Source organism: Ornithodoros turicata, unplaced genomic scaffold (genome assembly GCF_037126465.1).
Source record: "Ornithodoros turicata isolate Travis unplaced genomic scaffold, ASM3712646v1 Chromosome39, whole genome shotgun sequence".
Classification (NCBI taxonomy): Eukaryota; Metazoa; Arthropoda; class Arachnida; order Ixodida; family Argasidae; genus Ornithodoros; species Ornithodoros turicata.
This window is the reverse complement of record NW_026999369.1, coordinates 724,099-733,490: the sequence shown is the minus strand read 5'-3', so window position 1 is coordinate 733,490 and position 9,392 is coordinate 724,099.

Below are 9,392 nucleotides of genomic sequence, written 5' to 3'. Positions count from 1 at the left end.
TATTTAAACAAAGGCAAAATTTTAAAAAGCTATCTTGTTGTTTTACTACTTTTGTTTTGGCATGAAGCAAGAAACGAAAATTAGCATATCACATGTTTACAGAATTAACAAGAGAAAACCTATTGGGAAGTACGAAGGGAAGAGCCTCAGGACGGGAACCGCTGTTATTTCGAGCAGAGAGTGTTGTTCTTCTGGACACTTCCTCATTGACATGGTATTTAATGGGTTAGGGGTGGCATGTTAATGGTTCATGCAGGGATAATAACAATAACAATAATAACTTTATTTTTGTGTGGGTACCCAAAATTTGGAGATGACGTGATTAAAGGTCGACAGCCCAGGGGAAAAGGTCCATACAGTATTTTACGACTGAGGTGAATGGGCCGCTTTGTTAGAGCATGGAGGGGATTACGTGAATGAAGGCATACTTGCAGCAGACCGGTTACAAAAAAGGCTAAGTTCACAATGAAGTGCACGAACAACAGAACGACAAGCAGGCATGAGGGAACATTCCCAAAGATAAGGAGGTTACTGGTTAAATGGGGAAATTTTCGAAACACTTTCTCTTTTGTGTGTGCGTGTGTGAAACGTATACAGGGTGTTTTTTTATTGTTACAGAATTTTTATTAAAAAACGAGCAGAACAAAATGGATGCTGTTTTAGTGGGTGGGTTATACGGCCAGGCGAAGGTCCTCTAGGGTCAAAGAGCTGTCTCAGGTTTCCACAGTTATTATTACTGTTGTTTTCTCTTCATTGCTGTTAGTACCACATCCGCACAGCATTTCTAAAATTTGTTTCTAATGTAAATTGTCTTTAACATTTTCCAGGCATGCTACTTCAAAAGTTCGTCTCCATGGTGCCATCATTGTATGGTGAACGCAACGTCACGTTGAATGCGCATCAGTTGCTGCACCTAACCAAGACAGCAGAGCATTTGGGTTCTTTATGGTCCACTCAGCCTTCGTGTTTGAAGGGAGAAATGGACGGCTTGTAAAGACTGTCAATGGCAGCAAAAGGTGTACCTTTGCAAATTATGGAAAGAGTAATCCTGCACCAGGAGCTACACCTGTTCCTAAACTCACTGCCGCTGAGAATGGAAGTGAAGAGTATTTGCAGAAACATGCTTCAGCACCGACATGTGCAAAATTTCAGCAAAGTCGATGGAGCGGTGCTGCTTGGGACTCCTTGTCATGTAGGACATATTGATCATGCAGAGGAGGAAGCCTTTGTGAGAGCGTATGGTGTAGCACCAAGCAGTGCTAAAGAATTTCAACGGTTTGTATGGAACAATCAGATGTACCACAGCCAGCGGTATACAAGGTCAAAGAAGAGCAACACCACAGTAATCGTCACCAGAGCAGAAGAGTACCTATGCATTGCCCGCATTCTTCAGGTTAAGCTTGGTGTGACAGACAAGTGTGTGCTTGTCTCCAAGAGATTAGTCCTTATAGACAATGACATCCAGTTCCCCTCGCACATCAAGGAGTGCTTTCTGCCACTGACTGGTCCTCTGACACTTGTCGAGTTAGAGGACATCAACGGATCATGTTTATACATAGTGTTTCCATTCGAACATACAACGACTATGTGTAAGACTATGTGTGTGGCCTTGCGAATACTGCTGAACGGGATTAGCATTGTTATTCATGCGTCTCCTATTTTATGCACATGCAATGCATATGCCTTGTGTTGCTGGTAAACAGTGTCCAGAGTTGTACCTTTGCAGGTGTAGGCAGAAGTGACGCGGTGAAGGCGTCTGCATATTGCCAGCACGTGAAGCAAGACAAATCAACATTGTTCGTGACAACATTGAGAATATGACGCTGTGAGCAATATATTCTCCCCTCCCCGTGCCCTTTCTGTCTCATTGATGATGAGGCTTTCGTTCTTATTTTGCAACTTGCCTGTCATGCCATCTCGATCTGGCCCTAAAATCTCAATTGTCAATTTACATTTCTGTGCTCTTCTTTTACTTCTACTATATCAATTCTCAACTGTTGTGTATTTATATGTAACTATGCTGTATATACATGAAATATGATGATGTACAGCTCTCTTCGGCGTTAACTTTAACCTGTCGGCAAGTTGCGGAGCAGTTGGAAAGTCACCCTATTGGCGCCATGCAGAACTTTAGGGAGAGCTTGCTCTAGCCAGATCATTTTCCCAGTCATAGGATAGTTGTTTCCTGTATCCATCAACTGATAGTGTTACAGAAGTAACGTTAAAATGTTCGAAACAAATGAGGCTCGACTTGTAATCACCCTGATAAGCCTCGGTGTGAACTACACATACAGTAAGTTGATCAGGAATTCTATCCGGGAATAAGTTTTCAAAGATTGCATCATGAAGGCCCGGCGAAAGCAAGCGGACTTTGCTTTCTAGCCCACGCATGATGTAACATGCTGGGAATGATCTAAGGGCTTTCTGGTGTGCAATAAAACTTGAGTTGCTAACTTTGACTTTGCGTGCTACAAGTGCCGCGCTGTGGATTTTCAATTGATGCTTATGAGTTTCATTGGCGCCAGTTAGAAATCTAGAGCTATCCGTATTATGTAGAGCAGTCACTCGAACCCCCACACCAGGTAACAAAAGCCTCCCTTGGTTTTTCAGATTGGTGTTAACTTTCATGACAATTTTAAATAGTTTCCCACCCCTTGTCCTAGCACTGCGCGACTTTGCATCCCGAGCGAGTGGATCATTTGCTGCATGCTCTCCTGTGTCATATGTATACATTGCACAATCATCTAAAGTCTTCTGCAGATGAGGATTCGTATGAAGTAGGGTATCAATCATACATCGATAGGAGTTCAAACAGCTAGTGCTCGCCAGACGTTGATTTAAGTGAATGGTTACATATTTAAATAAAGCGGCACCCAAGTTGTTGACTGCGAATACAGTGTCCTCAGTGATACCGTCCGCTCTTAGGGTAATTGGTTCACTCCCATCCGACCCCAATATCTGCATATTTATATTAAAATACAGTTATAATAAATCGAGATACAAGTTTGAGAGATTTGTTATGTTCCATTCGATCGTCGATTCTCCTCCACTGATTGTAGAAACAGGATAATAAACTTGCATCTCGCATGATTCTATTGAAACTTGGGTAGGAGGTATGTTGAATAACTCACACTCCCCCTTCAAAGCCAGCTGGGACTGTGTGTGTACAACGTTGACCTGTGACATCTTTGCAAATGAAAGGGCACAATGCTTTCCTCATAGCTTTATTTGTTAGCATCTTACCCGAGCAAAAGACTCTTTTTTCTTCCAATCCTCTTACCCTTTGACATTGTCCTCACAACCCTACCTGGACCACCTGTTTTCAGAATACGAGGCCCGATTCGAATCATTGTCCACCTCACTTTCTACAAGTGAAAGGCAACCCATTGTCCGACTTCTAACCCGCTTGGACACTGATGCACACTTTTAACCCCCCATTCACCACATTTTTCGGAATGCGATCCTGTTCGCGATTGGAAGCATTGTCCACCTCGTGAAAGCTGACCATGGTCCGTTTTGCTAACCCCCAGCCGATCCACTCTTCTAACCCCACGGCTTGTTCCAGTTCTAACCCCACACACCCACGGCTTGTTCCAGTTCTTCGTCCAAAAACTTAATAGAATGAATTATTTAAGGTAGTTGGAATGTGTACCTTCCATCAACATAACCAAATGCGATGTTGAATTCTTTTAAAAAATCTTGCAGCACGTGTTCCAAAGTCGATATCACAACAACTACCTTATACAGCTCAATAATGCTTCTGGAAGTAATATGCATAGTAGCATTGTTAGTCCGTGGAACGTTGTAGAATACATTAGAGATGGAAAGTTCATGGAAAGTTCATGCAGGCCGACTTCATATTCTTCATTCAGTTGTAGTGGTGCATTCAGAGAAATTGTGAAGTCATTGAGACTGTTGATCAAGAGCATATCCATGCAATCATTGGATAGGAGATACATGTAAAAATCAGAGCTTCGCGACATCTTGGACTGGAACCAAGGAATTAAATGAGTCATCATAACCTAGCCATTTCAATTTATAATGTGTGACACCGTTTATTTTCTTTCGACTTACTATGCGTTCAATTGGGTATGGGTCATCTTGCCATTTCACTACACGTTGCAATTCATTGGCGTTACTACGCCATCATCTTCGACCGTGTCTGGACCAGGTATGTAAAAGCTGGTGGATCCCAGTTCTTATATCGCGTGATCGTGTAGACAACTAAGGACCAGTGTCCAATGTACCCCTTGTCAAAAATGTATCTATTCATGAGAACACGCACCTGGTCACCAACGTTCAATGGTAACTTTTTGGTTTGTTTTCATTTTTACTGTGAAGTCTATTGAATAGTTCAATCTCATTATTTTTATTGACGTCATTCGGGGCCATCCTGATAGTCGAGTGATATGACGAATTGCAGTCGGCTATGATCTTTGGGAGAACAGTAACGCAATGTACTTGTGATGACCTTTACTGGCGAAATAACGATAAAGTCTAGCTTTAATGTTTCTAATCACGCGTTCAACGACCGCGGCCTTCAAAGGGGAAAATGAGCTGAATAACTGTATTGAGTGACGTTTACACCATGTTTTCACATGTTTGTTGTAGAACTCTCTCCCTCTATCCACCTGCAAGTGATTGGGATAGTTCTTATGGCGGTACAACTTGATCAAGCCTTTCTTCACATATTCACCACGCTTCGTCTTAATGGGTGTAGCCATGAGTCGTCTTGATAAGCAATCTATCACAACGAGTATGAAGGAAAATCCTTTATTTTGTTTCTTGTACTGCAGGAATGAAATCAGGTATGCTTGATGAAGATCGTCGATGTGCAGTGAGATGGTCTTCCTTCTTTTAAATCTACATCTTCCTTCTTTGTAAAGTGTGCAGACGTCATCTCGCTGTAGTTCATCGATTGCCTGTTTCTTAGGGATGTTTCGACCTCTGCAGTATCGGGCAACCCCTCCCAAACCAGCCGTTTGGATCCCCATAATTCATTCTTCTTCTTCTGTGATATATTCATCTGATGATGATGAAAGCAACTTTGTTCTTTGGGGCGATTTATACGTTTCCCAGAGTATAGGTTTCCTTGCTTTTCTCTTCTAACGTATTTGGTGTGGCTGCAAGATCTCTGCCACTTTTCGGTACCAAGCAGGCTTCCCTTTCTTGTGTCTGGACAGATGCAACACCAATTCTTTTGTATTAGAACCAGCGATTATTTGGTTGTTATGAATGATTTCTCCCTTATCATTCCAAGTCAAGCTCCTAGGTAGCACTGACAGTACGCGTCTTACTTTTTTAAATGTTGACATTAGTAGGAAGAGAACTGTAATCAAATGAGCGTCCCCTTGGAAGTGACTCATCGTTTTTTTTTCTTCCTGTACTAATGTATTGGGTGCTGGCTCTGTTTCATTAGATGGTTTCTGATGATTTTTTATAATGTAGTACATGGCAGTTAACATTCGTTTTACTTTAATGTCATCGCTTTTGTTAGATTCCAGAATTGATTTGATAGGAGTCAATACCTCTACCTTTGTAGCCATTTTTTAGACACCTACCGTTTTTGCTAGAGCACGACCTGCGACACCACCGAGCACACTGGTTAATCCCGTGAGCAATAAGGGGATCAGTGGCACTAATCCTCCCCTCTGACGAGACAGGAAGGATCTTAGTCGTTTTGGTGATTTGTGCAGCATTTTATATGCAATGTATCGAGTAGTGTGCTTATAATTTTCCAACTCTTTGAACAACCTGCGTGATAACTTACTATTACCATTCAATATATTCTTACAGACTTCAGAAAGAGCTTGTATACTATGAGGTGGCCCCTCCTTTAAAATCTCATCGTGCTCTTTAGGAGTACACATTGTAAGGACTTTTAGAAAAGTTAAATGATGACGCAGACTTTTCATTTTGGCAAGAAAACAAACTGGCAAACCTTTCCAGTAATGCCTGTTCGCAGTCAAAATTGAGACTGCGTCAGAGGGTGTAGGTCAATCAGTAGATAACCAAATGGTTTCTCTGTTGCCTGCTCAAATGCACTGATAAAGTAGGGTAATTGAGCTTTGCTGAAGATCAGGCGTCCTAAAAGTTCCAGTTGCGTGCGTGACCTTAAATTATTAAGTAATATTATACATGTGCTATTGTGAGATAATGTTCTATAGTTGACGTCGTTGTGAAATAAGTACTGACAAAGAAAAATAATGGATGCGTTCTTATGATGTGATGGTCTCGTATAGTGATGAACCATTTCTTGCATCACATTCTTCTCAGTCATGAGATTGTCGACTATACTCAAAGTAGGCACGCTCTCATCCCATGTCTTTGGTAGCTCTTTCTGGAATGTAACCTCATTTGCGAATTAATTTTGCCAGGTCGCATCATATTTGCTAACGTAAAAGATTTGCTCTGGGACTACAGTAAATACTGTAAGATTTCTTAGAATGTTACGAACAAGAAAGGTTTTACCCGACATGGAAGGACCACAAATAATAACCCTTGCAGGGTGGATAAAAGCAAACCGACCTACGACAGACATCACGATGCAAAAGTAAACAAGACAATGAATAAGTGATGATGTGAGAATTGGATTTATTGTACATCTCACCAATACCCATCGATTTGATCGTCTTGACTTTTTGCGGAACAACGCTTCATTTCTCGTGTGCGAGGAACCTCCTCACAGCTTCGGCTTTTGCTTCATATATTTCTTGTTGAAGTCGCCGTTTTTTCTCGTCCGTCGTGTCCCTCTCATCACTTTCCTTTCCAAAACATCGAGTCAAAAGCTTCCATGCAGCTCCCATTTTGTGTAGAAAGTTGATAGGTGAGTTGATTGTTGGTCAATGAGGATTGAACCTCCCCGCTCGAGGATGTAATAAAAGATGTGGAAAGGGAAGAAGAAGTACTTTGCATGTTCATGCGTGCTCGAATGTGAGAAGGAAACCCCTCTCTACGCGACGCACGGCAGCGAAACGCGCAGGGCGGTCTTGGCGCGCGCTTCGTCTTGGCGCGAAGTATCCTGCTCCAAATACCCTCTGATTTCAGACGAGGGGGATACTGATGGTTAGCAGTATCCTTGGTAGCCATAATCCTTGGGTCAGTACTACTCACTGCCCATATTACTGGGATTACACCCTTTATCTCATTTGTGAGGGCAGCTTTTGAAACTACATTGTGATCAGCAACCATGCCTTACCTATTGTCCCCCCTTAAGGGTACAAAAGCTAAATCGTGCCTGTGAGTGGCATGGCAGTAATGCAGACATTACACACACCTCTCGGGGAATGTGTTGTGGTTCCCTTGGATGTGCCTCTGGCCCCTTTTCTTTGTGTGACCCTCTTTATCCCGTGGTAGCATTTATATCTGGCATGCCGTTTCCCAATCTTCGCCTACCGTTCTTGCCTTTGTTTTGTAATGCCATACCATGAGCCCTGAAAGGTACCAATGTTTGAGTGCACAGCACCCTTGCAGTCTGTGCTGCAGTAGAACCGCACTTTATGTTAGACTGCATCGTGCATTGAAAAGGTCTCACAAAAAATGTGTAGGGGCAGACATGTTCATATTCAGCTCAAGCATACCAGAAGGCAACGAACATAAGCAGAAGTATGCTGTTCCCACTGTGGTCAACCATCATACCAATATACGCTTAGTGTAGGCTACTCGCCAAACGCTCTAAAAACGCTATTTAGCACTGTTTTCATGATCTAAGACGTTTTCAGCTTGATTTTTCGATTTCCGGCACATTTTGATGATTCGTGTTCTCCACGTCGCCAAACGCTCTAAAAACGCTATTTAGCACTGTTTTCATGATCTAAGACGTTTTCAGCTTGATTTTTCGATTTCCGGCACATTTTGATTATTCCCATTTTAAACGTCGCCAAACACTCTAAAAACGCTATTTAGCACTGTTTTCATGATCCAAGACGTTTTCAGCTTGATTTTTCGATTTCCGGCACATTTTGATGATTCGTGTTCTCCACGTCGCCAAACGCTCTAAAAACGCTATTTAGCACTGTTTTCATGATCTAAGACGTTTTCAGCTTGATTTTTCGATTTCCGGCACATTTTGATGATTCGTGTTCTCCACGTCGCCAAACGCTCTAAAAACGCTATTTAGCACTGTTTTCATGATCTAAGACGTTTTCAGCTTGATTTTTCGATTTCCGGCACATTTTGATTATTCCCATTTTAAACGTCGCCAAACACTCTAAAAACGCTATTTAGCACTGTTTTCATGATCCAAGACGTTTTCAGCTTGATTTTTCGATTTCCGGCACATTTTGATGATTCGTGTTCTCCACGTCGCCAAACGCTCTAAAAACGCTATTTAGCACTGTTTTCATGATCTAAGACGTTTTCAGCTTGATTTTTCGATTTCCGGCACATTTTGATTATTCCCATTTTAAACGTCGCCAAACACTCTAAAAACGCTATTTAGCACTGTTTTCATGATCTAAGACGTTTTCAGCTTGATTTTTCGATTTCCGGCACATTTTGATGATTCGTGTTCTCCACGTCGCCAAACGCTCTAAAAACGCTATTTAGCACTGTTTTCATGATCTAAGACGTTTTCAGCTTGATTTTTCGATTTCCGGCACATTTTGATGATTCGTGTTCTCCACGTCGCCAAACGCTCTAAAAACGCTATTTAGCACTGTTTTCATGATCTAAGACGTTTTCAGCTTGATTTTTCGATTTCCGGCACATTTTGATTATTCCCATTTTAAACGTCGCCAAACACTCTAAAAACGCTATTTAGCACTGTTTTCATGATCCAAGACGTTTTCAGCTTGATTTTTCGATTTCCGGCACATTTTGATGATTCGTGTTCTCCACGTCGCCAAACGCTCTAAAAACGCTATTTAGCACTGTTTTCATGATCTAAGACGTTTTCAGCTTGATTTTTCGATTTCCGGCACATTTTGATTATTCCCATTTTAAACGTCGCCAAACACTCTAAAAACGCTATTTAGCACTGTTTTCATGATCCAAGACGTTTTCAGCTTGATTTTTCGATTTCCGGCACATTTTGATGATTCGTGTTCTCCACGTCGCCAAACGCTCTAAAAACGCTATTTAGCACTGTTTTCATGATCTAAGACGTTTTCAGCTTGATTTTTCGATTTCCGGCACATTTTGATGATTCGTGTTCTCCACGTCGCCAAACGCTCTAAAAACGCTATTTAGCACTGTTTTCATGATCTAAGACGTTTTCAGCTTGATTTTTCGATTTCCGGCACATTTTGATTATTCCCATTTTAAACGTCGCCAAACACTCTAAAAACGCTATTTAGCACTGTTTTCATGATCCAAGACGTTTTCAGCTTGATTTTTCGATTTCCGGCACATTTTGATGATTCGTGTTCTCCACGTCGCCAAACGCTATAAAA